Genomic DNA, 12798 nt, shown 5'->3' on the forward strand with positions numbered 1-12798 from the left:
TTCTTCTTTGGCAGCTCATGCTAGATAAAAAGTCAGATTGTAGAAGGGAGAAGCTATACAAATCGAACACCATTAAAATGCAGCTGTTTGTAACGGAGTCTCTCAGCTCCTTTTATCTGCCAAGGAACGGCGGCTGGCTCTAAGCTTTAACATTTCTTTGTCCTCTGGACCATACGTGTCTGAGGAAGATGAACTAGTGTGAGGGAATTATTCCCCTGACTTTGCACCACTTTCTTTATCCATTATCTGTAGTCTTGTTCGTTGGTTTGTATCACCAATGGCTGCCTACACAGGTATTGGGAAAAAATGAAGAGTTCCTGTACTTTAGGTAATCATAGCACTAGTTGCAATGCAAAGAAATGAAGAACAGTTGGGTCCATTTTTTCTCAATTTGTCCAAATGAAGTGTGTGTGTGTATATGTGTGTGTGTGTGTGTGTGTGTGTGCGTGCGTGCGTGCACATGTGTGTTGTTCACTGAAGGCATTTCTCTGCCTTCAAATGATATGAAATATAAACTTATAAGGACAAATAAGCTGGCTTTGCCTTTTATGGCGCCCCTTCCCTCACACACACCCTCCTCATAGTTCCACATTGTCCTTCTCAGGAGCAATGACATGTATAGAGGAGATTTCCACATTGTTTCCCTCCATGTCTGGTATTCCTTATCAAGATCTGGCCCAGATTCTCAATTAAAAACTTCCACATGAATTTAGGCTGTTAAAATGCCTCCCTTAACATTTTGTCAGAAATCTAAGTCATAGATTTTAGCAACTCTACAACTGGATCATTTCCCAATATGTATTAGAAGTGAAGAACTACTGGAAGGTGTAACGCTTAGAAGTCAAATCTGGTTCTCTAGCAGTTATAATAATATAGGGGAATTCCTTTCAAGGTTTTGCTTAAAACTCTCTCTCTCTCTCTCTCTCTCTCTCTCTCTCTCTCTCTCTCTCTCTCTCTCTCTCTCTCTCAAGTAGACATGCTAAAGCAGCCATGGAAGAGTTGGATAGGTTTCACTCTAAGTACTTCTTCATAGTAAAGTTGCTTTAATTAAACCAAAGTCCGCCAAGAAGAATTATCTGCATTTTCCCGAGTCCCTGAAGAATTTTACACTTTATTGAGCATTACCCAATTCAATAGCTCAGAAACGAGCAAACAAGATCCATTACAATGTGGTAAATGCTTGTGCTGGAATAAAAAGAGGAGACCATAAGCAGTTCTAGACATGATACTGAAGCAGGCATCACACATATTTTGTGCTTCCTGTCTCCATTTTTCCATCTCATCTAAAATAGGTAAAGGAAGGGAGGAAACCTCAAGGTCCATAAGAAAAGGGTGGTTTTTTTGTCTAGGGTGACCATATGAAAATGAAGACAGGGCTCCTGTATCTTTAACAGTTGTATAGAGAAGGGAATTTCAGCAGGTGTTGTTTGTATGCATGCAGCACCTGGTGAAATTTCCTCTTCATCACAACAGGTAAAGCTGCAGGATCCCTGCCCTCTTTGGTATCTGGTCACTCTAGTATAGCTCCTGCTTGTTACTCTCCCACACCAGCGAAACCATGAGGTTTGGTGGCGGAACGGCACCAACACAGCCCTGTGAAGACAGCCCCCTGGAGATTTTTTCTTTCTTTTCCCTCTGATTGGCACATTCCCATTTTTCTTTCCTTCATCTAACGTACTAATTGTTGTTTATTCGTTCAGTCGTTTCTGACTCTTCGTGACTTCATGGACCAGCCCACGCCAGAGCTTTCTGTCGGCTGTCGCCACCCCTAGCTCCCCCAAGGTCAAGTTTGTCACCTCCAGAATATCATCCATCCATCTTGCCCTTGGTCGGCCCCTCTTCCTTTTGCCTTCCACTTTCCCTAGCATCAGCCTCTTCTCCAGGGTATCCTGTCTTCTCATTATGTGGCCAAAGTACTTCAGTTTTGCCTTTAATACCATTCCCTCAAGTGAGCAGTCTGGCTTTATTTCCTGGAGTACTAATACTACTAATAGTACTAATACGTACTAATACTAATAATAAATTTATTTATTAACTGCCTCTCCCTCTGGATCAAGGCAGGGAACAACACTAAATAAAATATAATACATAAAATTAGTTAAAAGAGGCTATAAAGCCAATACAACATTAAAATAACAATCACAACATCTTAAAATTCTTAGGTTTAAAATTCATCTGGGTAGGCCTGCTGGAAGAGACTAGTCTTTATGACTGTCTTAAACTCAGAAAGAGTACAAAGCTGACGAATCTCCCCCAGTAGGCCATTCCACAGTCTGGGGGCGGCAGATCTCCAGAGAGGGGCTGTACTTATTAGATTGTAAGCCTATGCAGCAGAGTCTTGCTATTTACTGTTTTACTCTGTACAGCACCATGTACATTGATGGTGCTATATAAATAAATAAATAATAATAATAATAATAATAATAATAATAAAAGAAGGAGACTCGATAGCCATTTTAATGAGCGAATTCCTTCTGAAGGGCCATAGGAAATTATTGGATGTTTTTAGGAACCATCTCCAATTGAAAAAAAATACAGTGGTCTTTAGGGGCCACCTTCAAATGGTTAAACCTGTCACATGAGATAACAGAGGAAGATGGATTGAAAGTAGAGATAATGGATATACAATCAGGAATTCTCCAGAACACTTGCCACCTCCATTTCATGCATGCCTAGAATCATAGCCAACACCAGCCAAGATGTACTGCAGTAACTGGATATATAGGCACTCACTGGTTGGGTAGTCTAGAGTGACTTACTTGCGCGAGGATTTGTGGAGGCCTATTTGGACATGTGACATTCTAAGCACTGACCCTAGTCAGCAGAAGAGTTTACCAGGGATATAAAGAGCTTGTATTCAGGATGAGAAATCCAGAACACAAAAGCAAACAGGTGCAACTTTAATTATAAGCGCAATGCATTGGACCAGAGAGTCATTCCTCAAATGCCTTAATTTAACAGAATGGGAACAAATCAAGTGACTTTTTCTCACTTCACTGTCAGACTCTGAAGACCACAGAATTATTTGAATGTCCCTAGTGTAATTCCATTTCAGAAGTTACCCCAGGTCTAGGTTTTGTCAGTAACTAGATGGGGGACACACTCCTCTTGGTACCTTGCAGGAAGGGCAGTAATAAGCAGTAATCGGTGAAGTTAGCCCAAGTGAATTTGTTGTGTCTTCAGAAAGTAACAATTTCATCCATGTGAGCCCAGGTGAAAGTTCTCCTTTAATTCGAAATCTCTACTATGAAGCTTATTCTAACTTGGGTCTGTATCAGATTTAGATATTGTGTCTGGTTTTTTTTAAACTCTGCATATATTTCTGAATGTATTCCCCCCCCCCCCTTAAATGAATGCATTTTTGGTGCACATTATAAAAATGTACTTGTTTTTCTTCCATTGACTAAAGTGTCTTTGAGGGCTTTTTCAAATGTTTTGTCATGCACATTTTTGTTTTCAAACGTACACAGTTTTTCCTGTGCATTTTATTTTTTGTGAATGGATTAGATACGAAGTCGCCAATGTATAGATTTCTGATCCCAAACTGTGTTTGGGTCTGCATTTGGGTCTGCATCTACAGGGCCTGTGAACAGAGGCCTTAGCTAGACCTAAGGTTTATCCTGGGATTGTCCCGGGGTCATTCCTGTTCATGTATATGATCCAGGATGCCCCGGGATAAACCTTAGGTCTAGCTAAGGCCAGAGTAAGTAGATATGAATTTGTAAATCCAGCCATTTTCTCCTGCATTCCCACCTAGCAGTCCCCGCATTTGACTAGATCAGCATGGGCTGTGCACAGGTGTAATGCACACCTGACATCCATCAAGTCATCAGTTCAAGAGCCAATGTGGGCTTGACATACGTGGGGGGGTGGGGAGGCAGTTTCATGGAGCACTCATCAGATGTAAGCACACTTGACGTTATGATCCTTCTTAGACATACAACAGCATGTACAAATATGATTCTTATCAGAACCAACTGTATTTCTCTCAAGGGTTACAAATTCCCCGTTACATCCCTCTTAGACATTAATCAGGTGACAAAGTTAATTTAGCTTCATCTTTTTATTTTAAATAATGTGGCACGTTTAACATATTTTAGCAGTAGTAAGTCTAATCATCTTTCCCCCTTATAGAACTTCCTTCTAAAAATAATAATTAAAAAATCAGACGTGCTGTAAAGCACTTAAGACACTCAAACTGCTCTGTTTCGATGGCATTGGTAATTATTCAAAAATGCCTTTAACCTGTGGATCAACCAAAACAAGGAAGCCTAAAATAAAACACACGCACAGGGTAATTTGCAATAAGTAATAGAGTATTTACCTTGGGGACACTTTCCACATTTGTAATTATCATCCGAAATACCCCAGACAGTACTGTACGCAGGCACTGATAAAGATAAAGAAGCCTTAGGCCTTTCAAGTTGATGATGATGATGATGCATCAGAGATGAGGAAGTTCAGAGTAAGAGAGCATTGACTGGCGTTATCAGCAGGAAGTCTTAATGCATATCTTCCAGTTCTGAAATAATATTAGCAATCAAGTGTTTCCTTGACTTGAACTGGCCCATTTCCCTGATTTAGAAAGGAATGAGAACATGATCAAATAGACATCAAGTGGTCTACATGTGGACATATGGCTAAGTGCTCCCCACATCTCTGCGTGGTAAAAAAAATACATCGTTGTTACTTTAAAACAGCTTTCTCCCCACTTAATGCCCTTTAATTGTTTTGAACTTCAACTTCCATCAATCCCCACCTAGTGTGGCCAATGGTCAAGAACACTGGGACTTGTAGTCCAAAACATCTGGAAGACACCAGGTTGGGAAAGGCTGCCTTAGAGCAAGAGTGGGGAATCTTTTTTTAGCCTGTGTTTGGGGGACAGATAGTTAGCCAGGAAAGCTCTCAGGGACCAAATGGAGATGGCCAGTGTCTAAAGTGGGTCACCCTACTCCTTCACATACTATTCACAAAGACAGACACTCCATTCACTCATAGACTGTCTGTCTGTCTCTCTTTCTCTCTCTCATACACGCATACATGAACAGCATCCCCATCGCAGTACACTGGAGTCCATGACTCACCCTAGCAAAGGTAGAAGAAGAACTGTTAACAGCTCTTATTCTTCCTGGGCCTTTGCTGGTTCATCATTCACAGCTCAATATGTGTCCTCCTCCTGAGTAGAAATGTATGAGGAATTTGTTTCAGTTAGTATTTGATCAGGATTGACCCTGAGTCCAGACCAAACATGGACTCAGAAGCCATCTGTGGATGAAGTCCATACATTCCTGAGCCTGCAATGTGGTTCGCAACAACAACAACAAAAAACCCCTATTTGACAGCATGCATACATTTGAAAAATGAGAAAAGTCTCCTTTTTGAAAAATATGTGCAGATGTGTGTTAATCAATGGGAGAAGAATGCATTTAAAAGATACACACAATTGATGCATAAATTTGGAAAAAATACACACAAAAATGTGAATGGATCTTCCTATGAAAAGGGCAAAAACCAATGCTCACAATCTGACATGGACTTGAGTCGTAACACGCTTCAAATTGATATTCAGAAAAGTTTGGCAAGTTTGGGTTTTGCTGATTCACACATCCCTACTCCTGAGTAAGCCCCAGCTCCCCAGTATCCCCCTCCTCTTGGGTTACCTAGTGATATAGCCATCCCATGTCCAGCAGTTTAGCATTTGCCACCATATCTACTGTTGCCTTTGAATTGTGGAGACCCAGGGGGAAGAGGGAAATCAGTGAGGGATTGAGGCAGAGTATGTAATAGGGCCAGAATTTATTGGAGGTCCCCAGCAAGGCAGTTCCTCAGGGTCTTCCAAGAGGGAAAGTGTTCCAGTGGATTCGAAACTGTTTTCCTCTGAAAGAGCCTCCCCAGGATCTCTGCTCGATGAGATCCTGACACTTTGATAGAGACTTAAACCTTCCCACTCCTGTGATGGAGATGAGAATTGTGCCCTCTCTGCCCATCAGCCAATCCATACTAATCAGCTGAGGAACAGAGTGGGCCCAATCTTCATCCCCATTGTGGAGTGCTGGACTGAGAGTTTTTTAACCTCACTACCCAGTGCACTGTGATGGCGATGAAAATTGACCGGTCAAGTGGTCAATTTCATCCCAATCCTGGGCTGCTGGGTGGGGAGGTTTAAAACTCTGTGTATAGCATGCCTGAATAGCATCACCCACTGATGCTATAGTCCACAGGTCATGGACTATACGTGCTTCAATTACACCAAGTTGATGGGCCAGAAAATGGCTCTCGATAAATGACTGGATAAATTCCTTGTTGTACCATGCATGCAATTTCTGTGTTTATTTCTATTTGGAATAAGGAAATGTAGCAGAAACTCAGCAAGCTGCACTGATCTGGCATTTTATTTCAAGACTCCCTGGATACATGTGAATATCCCAGCTTTGCTTGTAATCGTTTACTTTTCTCAGGCATGGCTTCTCAACGATATGCCCATTTTCATCCTGTGCCCCTAACTACAGTCGACGACTCTCAGGAAAATGTTTGTGTGCAGATACACATGCAAATCCTCTCCCAATATATATTGAAATGTGTATTTATATACATATTGAAATGTGCATTGTCTGTCAAAATACAGATTTTGATACCTTTAAATGGTTGATTATTGTGCTACAATATTTAGTGAAGTGCACCACCTAGGGCATAACTTAGTTCCAATCAGCATAGTAGGATCTGGTCAATGGCTTTGTCCAAGTGGTGTGGATCAGGTTATTTCATGAAGGAATTTGCAAAGACTGAATTCCTCAAGCCCTACTGCATGGCCAGGAGGAACATCTCCACCTTTGACAATATTGGCCCTGTTCAGACAACATACTAAACCATGATGGTTAAGCATTTTGAGCTAACCATGATAGCTTAGCATATCATGTGAGTGGTGTTTTTCCTAACCATGGTGGCTAAATAACCATGTTTTAACCATGCTCACTAAACATTTGCTGCAAAAGGGTTAGCGACCCTAACCATGGTTTAGTGTGTTGTCTGAACAGGCCCATTGTCTCTGCAGTACAATTTCCAATAAATGGGGGAATGTTAATCCATGTGATGACCTCATCTCACTGTAAACTACTGTTTTTGAGATGGCAGTTTTCAAAACTGCTGCCAGTACTTGTTGCAGTGATCAGTTAACAATTATTAACTTGATATAGCGGTTAGTGCTGGAGCATGGTCCGAAGATAAGTAATGCAAGCACCTTGCTGAAGCTAAGTAAGCCTGGCTCTGGTCTGTATTTGGATGGGACTGCCAGGAACCTAATCAGTGAATGCCACCTTGAGTTCCACAGTGGAACAAAAGTGAGATTAAAAATTAAGAAAATATAAATTAATAATTATTCATGTTAGGCAATAAGGTCCAGCTATTTGAAATAAAGCACATCATGGCTGTCACTTATATTTCTTCTAAATCTCCTTACAATTTTAAACGTTTGAAATTGTAGGGAGAGTTACCAGTGCACCTCAAATTAGATCTGGGGAGGATCAGCTGAACTGAGAGAAGATATGGTCAGTCCAGAGTGTGCCACTAGAAATGGGTGAGCTGAGATCTTATCCAATTTGGGAAGTGGGGAAAAGAGCTTAGATATAATTTCTCCAAACCAGTTCAAAGGTGAAGAAACGCTCCTGCCAGCACTTGCAATCCTCCAAAGCTAGGGTGACCATATGAAAAGGAGGACAGGGCTCCTGTACCTTTAACAGTTGCATAGACAAGGGAATTTCAGCCAGTGTTATTTGTATGCATGCAGCACCTGGAGAAATTCCCTCTTCATCATGACAGTTAAAGCTGCAGGAGCTATACTAGAGTGACCGGATTTAAAAGAGGGCAAGGCACCTGCAGCTTTGTTGTGATGAAGAGGGAAATTCACCAGGTTCTCCATACAAATGACACCTGCTGAAATTCCCTTTTCAATACAACTGTTAAAGATATCATATGGTCACCCTACCCAAACCCCTCCCTTCCAGTCTCTCCCGCTGCAAAACACACTCCCCCTTCCCTTCCCTTCCCTTTCAAGTACAAGATGCGGTGACAGCAGCAGCAGTAGAAAATTACAGGAAGAGAAGCTCTGGAGGGATGATTTCCCTTTACTTCCTGCTCTCTCTCCAACTCCACGGCACGTTGGGTAATGGTGTTCCAGGGCAGAGATGCCATGGGTTCATGCAAGATGTGGTTTTCCTGAGGGCTGCTGTAATTGGAAAATATGTGGGTCTTTTTTTGGGTGTGTGTGTGTGTTACTCCATCTTCTAATAGTCCTTATTTTAAGTAAGCAGCTAGTGGTTTTTGAAGAGTTGGGGTTTGTTTACTTTTTGGTACTGCACTTGCATATATCAGCTATAGCAATATTGAACAAGTGCTTATTGCTTGCTGATCTTGTGATCCTTTACCCTCTCTAGAAAAGCAGCATTCACCAGATCCTGGAGAGCAGCTAGCAGGCGAAAAATGTTCTCATAGAATTTTGGAGCAGGCCAACACCCAAGGGCACTTTATCATGTAATGTTGTATATTCAGATATAGATACCCAAGTACAAAGTCATGCGTCACAGCATCAGTTGGGAAGGGCATATGCACGCACGCATTATTCACTACTCATTCATTTCAAATGTGCCAAGGCAGTGACTGGGAAGAGATCAAGCTCCTGCTGCCATGTGTTTGGAAAGCAAGTGGCAAACCTTCCATACCTGCACTTTTCCCAGCCGAGACAGCATGCATGTACTTTGGAAGGCATCAGCATAATGCACACACAAGTTCAATGGGGCGTGGAGTTTAAGAAAGGAGGGAGCTGTCCCACCGACCCACCTTGAAATGGAGTAGGAACATTTCTCAATAGACATATTTGTGACAACAGAGTGATTGCTTAATTGAGAGGGTCGTCCTCATTGAACTCTCTTCTAGATTGACCTCATAGAACCGTTATTATTTATTTATTTAAAATATTTATATACCGCTCCCCATTGAAAAATTTTGGAGTGGTGTACAAGGTGTAAAGGAACCTTTACCAGCAAGGGAATGACAAGAATCAGTAATGCTAAATCTGCACAGGAAATACACTCTTTGAGAACTGTCTTCACGGTTTCATCCATCCAATCAGAACTGAGCCTTGCATTGTAGCTTTCTCCTTAACTGGAGATATTCTGAAGTTGGATTCAATCTCTCTCTCTCTCTCTCTCTCTCTCTCTCTCTCTCTCTCTCTCTCTCTCTCTCTCTCTCTCTCTCTCTGGCCGTGGCTAGACCTAAGGTTTATCCCAGAATTGTCCTGGGGTCAAACCTGTTAATCTAAGCGCCACACAGGGCATCCAGCGCTCAGGCAGGGACGGACCTGGGATGATCCTGGGATAAACCTTAGGTCTAGCTATGGCCTCTCCCTGCCTCCTATACATAGTAAGCTTTAATTGTTAACTTTATTTTGCTTTAAATAGCAAATTGGAAATATCTAAGACCAAGGCCGGATCTACACTACTGCTTTAAAGTGCTTTATAACAGTTTTATAGCACTTTAAAGCAGTTAAAGCACTTTATAACTGTTATAAAGCGCTTTAAAGCAGTAGTGTAGATATGTTCCGGTGTATTTTTGTGAGATTAATTTACTTCACACTGTCATTTAAAACAAACTAACAAAAATCCCCACCATCTTTTGTGTACTATGATCATTATGTAACAAATTTAAAACATGCCAAGCTGGATGCTGAAGACAAATCAGGATCCTGTGAAGGCAATCAGGGGGAAAGGGCCAAATACCGCAACTATTTGAAGGTGTTTCAAGGATGTGTTGGAGAGCTTTATTTGCAGGCATCCCTCTGCACTCAAGAAGAGTTATTAACTATTTTATCACACACTACAATGAGACCTTGGAGGGTATATTCTCAGATACCAGCCTTCCCAAACTTGGTGCTCTCCAAATGTTTGGACTTCAACTCCCTTCAGACTCAATCAGTTCTCATGAATGGGCATTGTAGTACAAAACATTTGGAGAGCACCAGATTGGGAAAGGCTGCCATATTCCACACTACCCTTTCTTCCATAGTTGAGAGTAATGTATTAGACCTATATGTGCTGGCCCTGGCCCACAATATGCCTGCCAGCTCCATTCCCAAGCCTCTCACTTATATGGGGCATGAACATGCATTCATCTAAATCCCTATATGTTTCCCTTCATTCCTTCAGCCCAATGCATGGGGCTGGAATTGGTGGGTGGGGTTATCATACACAGCCTGCTTCCTACTCCATGCATTCTTGGAATGTGTGAAGGGTAATTTGTGTAGGGTGCTATTAATGCTTTTTTTGTGTGTGGTAAGGATAGATCTCTAAAGCTGTTTTGTGAGGATATATCTCTGAACAGGGATGGATGATACTGGGAATTGCCTTTTCTCTCAGTTTCTCATTGGTGCTATCTTCAGTTCAGATAGCCCCATGAAAATTCATATGCATTTCTGTGTGCATTTCTTGTAGTGCATTCATTTTTGCATGCAATTTTGCCCACTACACACACATTTTATGCAAACAATTTTCCAAAACAATAAATTTTTTGAATGTTACTTTCTATATTCAAACACATTTTTTTTCTGATTGGAAAACTCCAGTGCATTATTCACAGAAATCTGGATTTTGAAAGGTAACTGAGTTTTGTTTTGTGAATTGGTTTGAAAGTGCAAAACTCCGTAAATCAACCCCAAAAGTCTCCCCCATCCCTAGCACTGAAAAGCAAGACACACATACACTGAATAAATAAAAACAAAATGTCCATGTAGCTATGAACAGGCCACAAACAACACACTAGCAAAGCCTTCATCCGAAGAAAAGATGAAAAAGGAAGTACTTTTTTCACACAGCACATAGGCCTTTTCTACACCTAAGGATTATCCCAGGAAAATGGGGGGATTGTCCCTGCCTGCCCCCGGGATCCCCTGTGTGGCATTTGGGTGCACAGGAATGATCCTGGGATGATCCTGGGATATAGGGCTGGTGTAGACATGCCCATAGTTAAATTATGGAATTCACTACCACAAGATGTGGTGATGGCCACCAATTTGGATGGCTTTAAAAGGGGGTTGGATAAATTCCTGGAGGCGAAGGCTATCAGTGGTTACTAGCCCTGATGCTTGTGTGCTATCTCCAGAGTGCTGGACTAGATGGACCCTTGGTCAGGTCCAGTGTGGCACGTCTTATGTTCTAAAAGTATTGTGGATAGGGACAAGGAAGAGGTTAGAGATGGGTTAGAATTTTGTTTGATCCATTTTCTAATACAAGTACTTACCAGAATTCCGACATTTCTTCATAAAGAGGATGAAAAGAACTTGAGATTTATTTATTTATTTTAAAATCAAGTGGGAGAAATTAAAACTGATAGATATGTCCATCCCGGCAGGAGGCTGGGAGAGTGCGTAGCTAAAAATGACTGGGTTTGGATCTCTGTGTACTCACCCACGTTTGTGGCACTGAATTAGGGTTGCTGCTTCCTATAGCTGACAGGTTTCCCATCTTTCACAGCCACATAGCCAGCAGGTACAACATCCATGCTGGGAATATTTGTAGGTACTGAATATGGCAAGCACAGATGAGTGAGAATTCCATTCAGCTTGTTTTTGATAAGAACTTAACAAAATCACAAATTTATTTATTTATTGTGTTTTTATACCGCCCAATAGCCGAACCTCCCTGGGCAGTTCACAAAAATTAAAACCATTCAAAGTATAAAACAAACAGTATAAAAACATGATTTACTGTTCTCATTGCTATGATTATTCCCTTATTTCTGTTTTGTGTAACCCCTTCCCCAATCATATGTTTTAATGCGATTTTAGACTGTAAGCCTCTAGGCATTTTTATTTGTATATTCTGCACAGCACCAAGTACATTGTTGGTGCTATAAATAATAATAATAATAATAATAATAATAATAATAATAATAATTAATAATATAAAATATGATATAAAAGCACAGGAAAATAAAAAGGGAAGGAACCTCTCATGCAAGCACTGAGTCATTACTGACTCTTGGAGGGACGCCAGCTTTCGCTGATGTTTTCTTGGCAGGCCTTATAGCGGGGTGGTTTGCCGTTGCCTTCCCTGGCCGTTATTACCTTTTCCCCAGCTAACTGGGTACTCATTTTACCGACCTCAGGAGGATGGAAGGCTGAGTTGACCCGAGCCGGCTGCCTGAAACGGGATCGAACTCAGGCCGTGGGGAGAGTTTCAGCTGCAGAAACTGCTGCAGAAATACAATTTTAAAATATGAATTTAAAACAGCAAAGTTAAAATTAAATTTATACACTGTTAAAATACTGAGAGAATAAAAAGGGTCTTCACCTGGCATCTGAAAGAATATAGTGTAGGTGCCAGGCGAACCTCGTTAGGGAGCTCATTCCACAGCTGGGGTGCCACAGCAGAGAAGGCCCTCCTGGTAGCCACCTGCCTCACTTCCTTTCTTCATATCTGGGACTGAAAGAACTTGAGAAAGTTGAACGTGGAGGGAAAGCATAACTGACAGATTCATCTATTCCCAGAGGAAGAATCAATGAGACTTCAGTTAGCTACATGTTTACATTTAATGCATGAATGAGACAAACACATATTTTGCATAAACTGTAGATACACTCATCAGAGAGCAAGGATTGCCTGCAGCATCCTGACAACTTTGCCCTTGGTCATAAACCTGAGTTTGCTACCATGCAATGTCTAAAAGTGAGTAGACCTGGACTGCCAGGAATGTGTGTAGTTCCCTTGAATGCATGGAATTACACCTGTGCTTGATGCATGGAAAGGCTTA

This window comes from Elgaria multicarinata, chromosome 4 (genome assembly GCF_023053635.1).
Source record: "Elgaria multicarinata webbii isolate HBS135686 ecotype San Diego chromosome 4, rElgMul1.1.pri, whole genome shotgun sequence".
NCBI classification, from domain to species: Eukaryota; Metazoa; Chordata; class Lepidosauria; order Squamata; family Anguidae; genus Elgaria; species Elgaria multicarinata.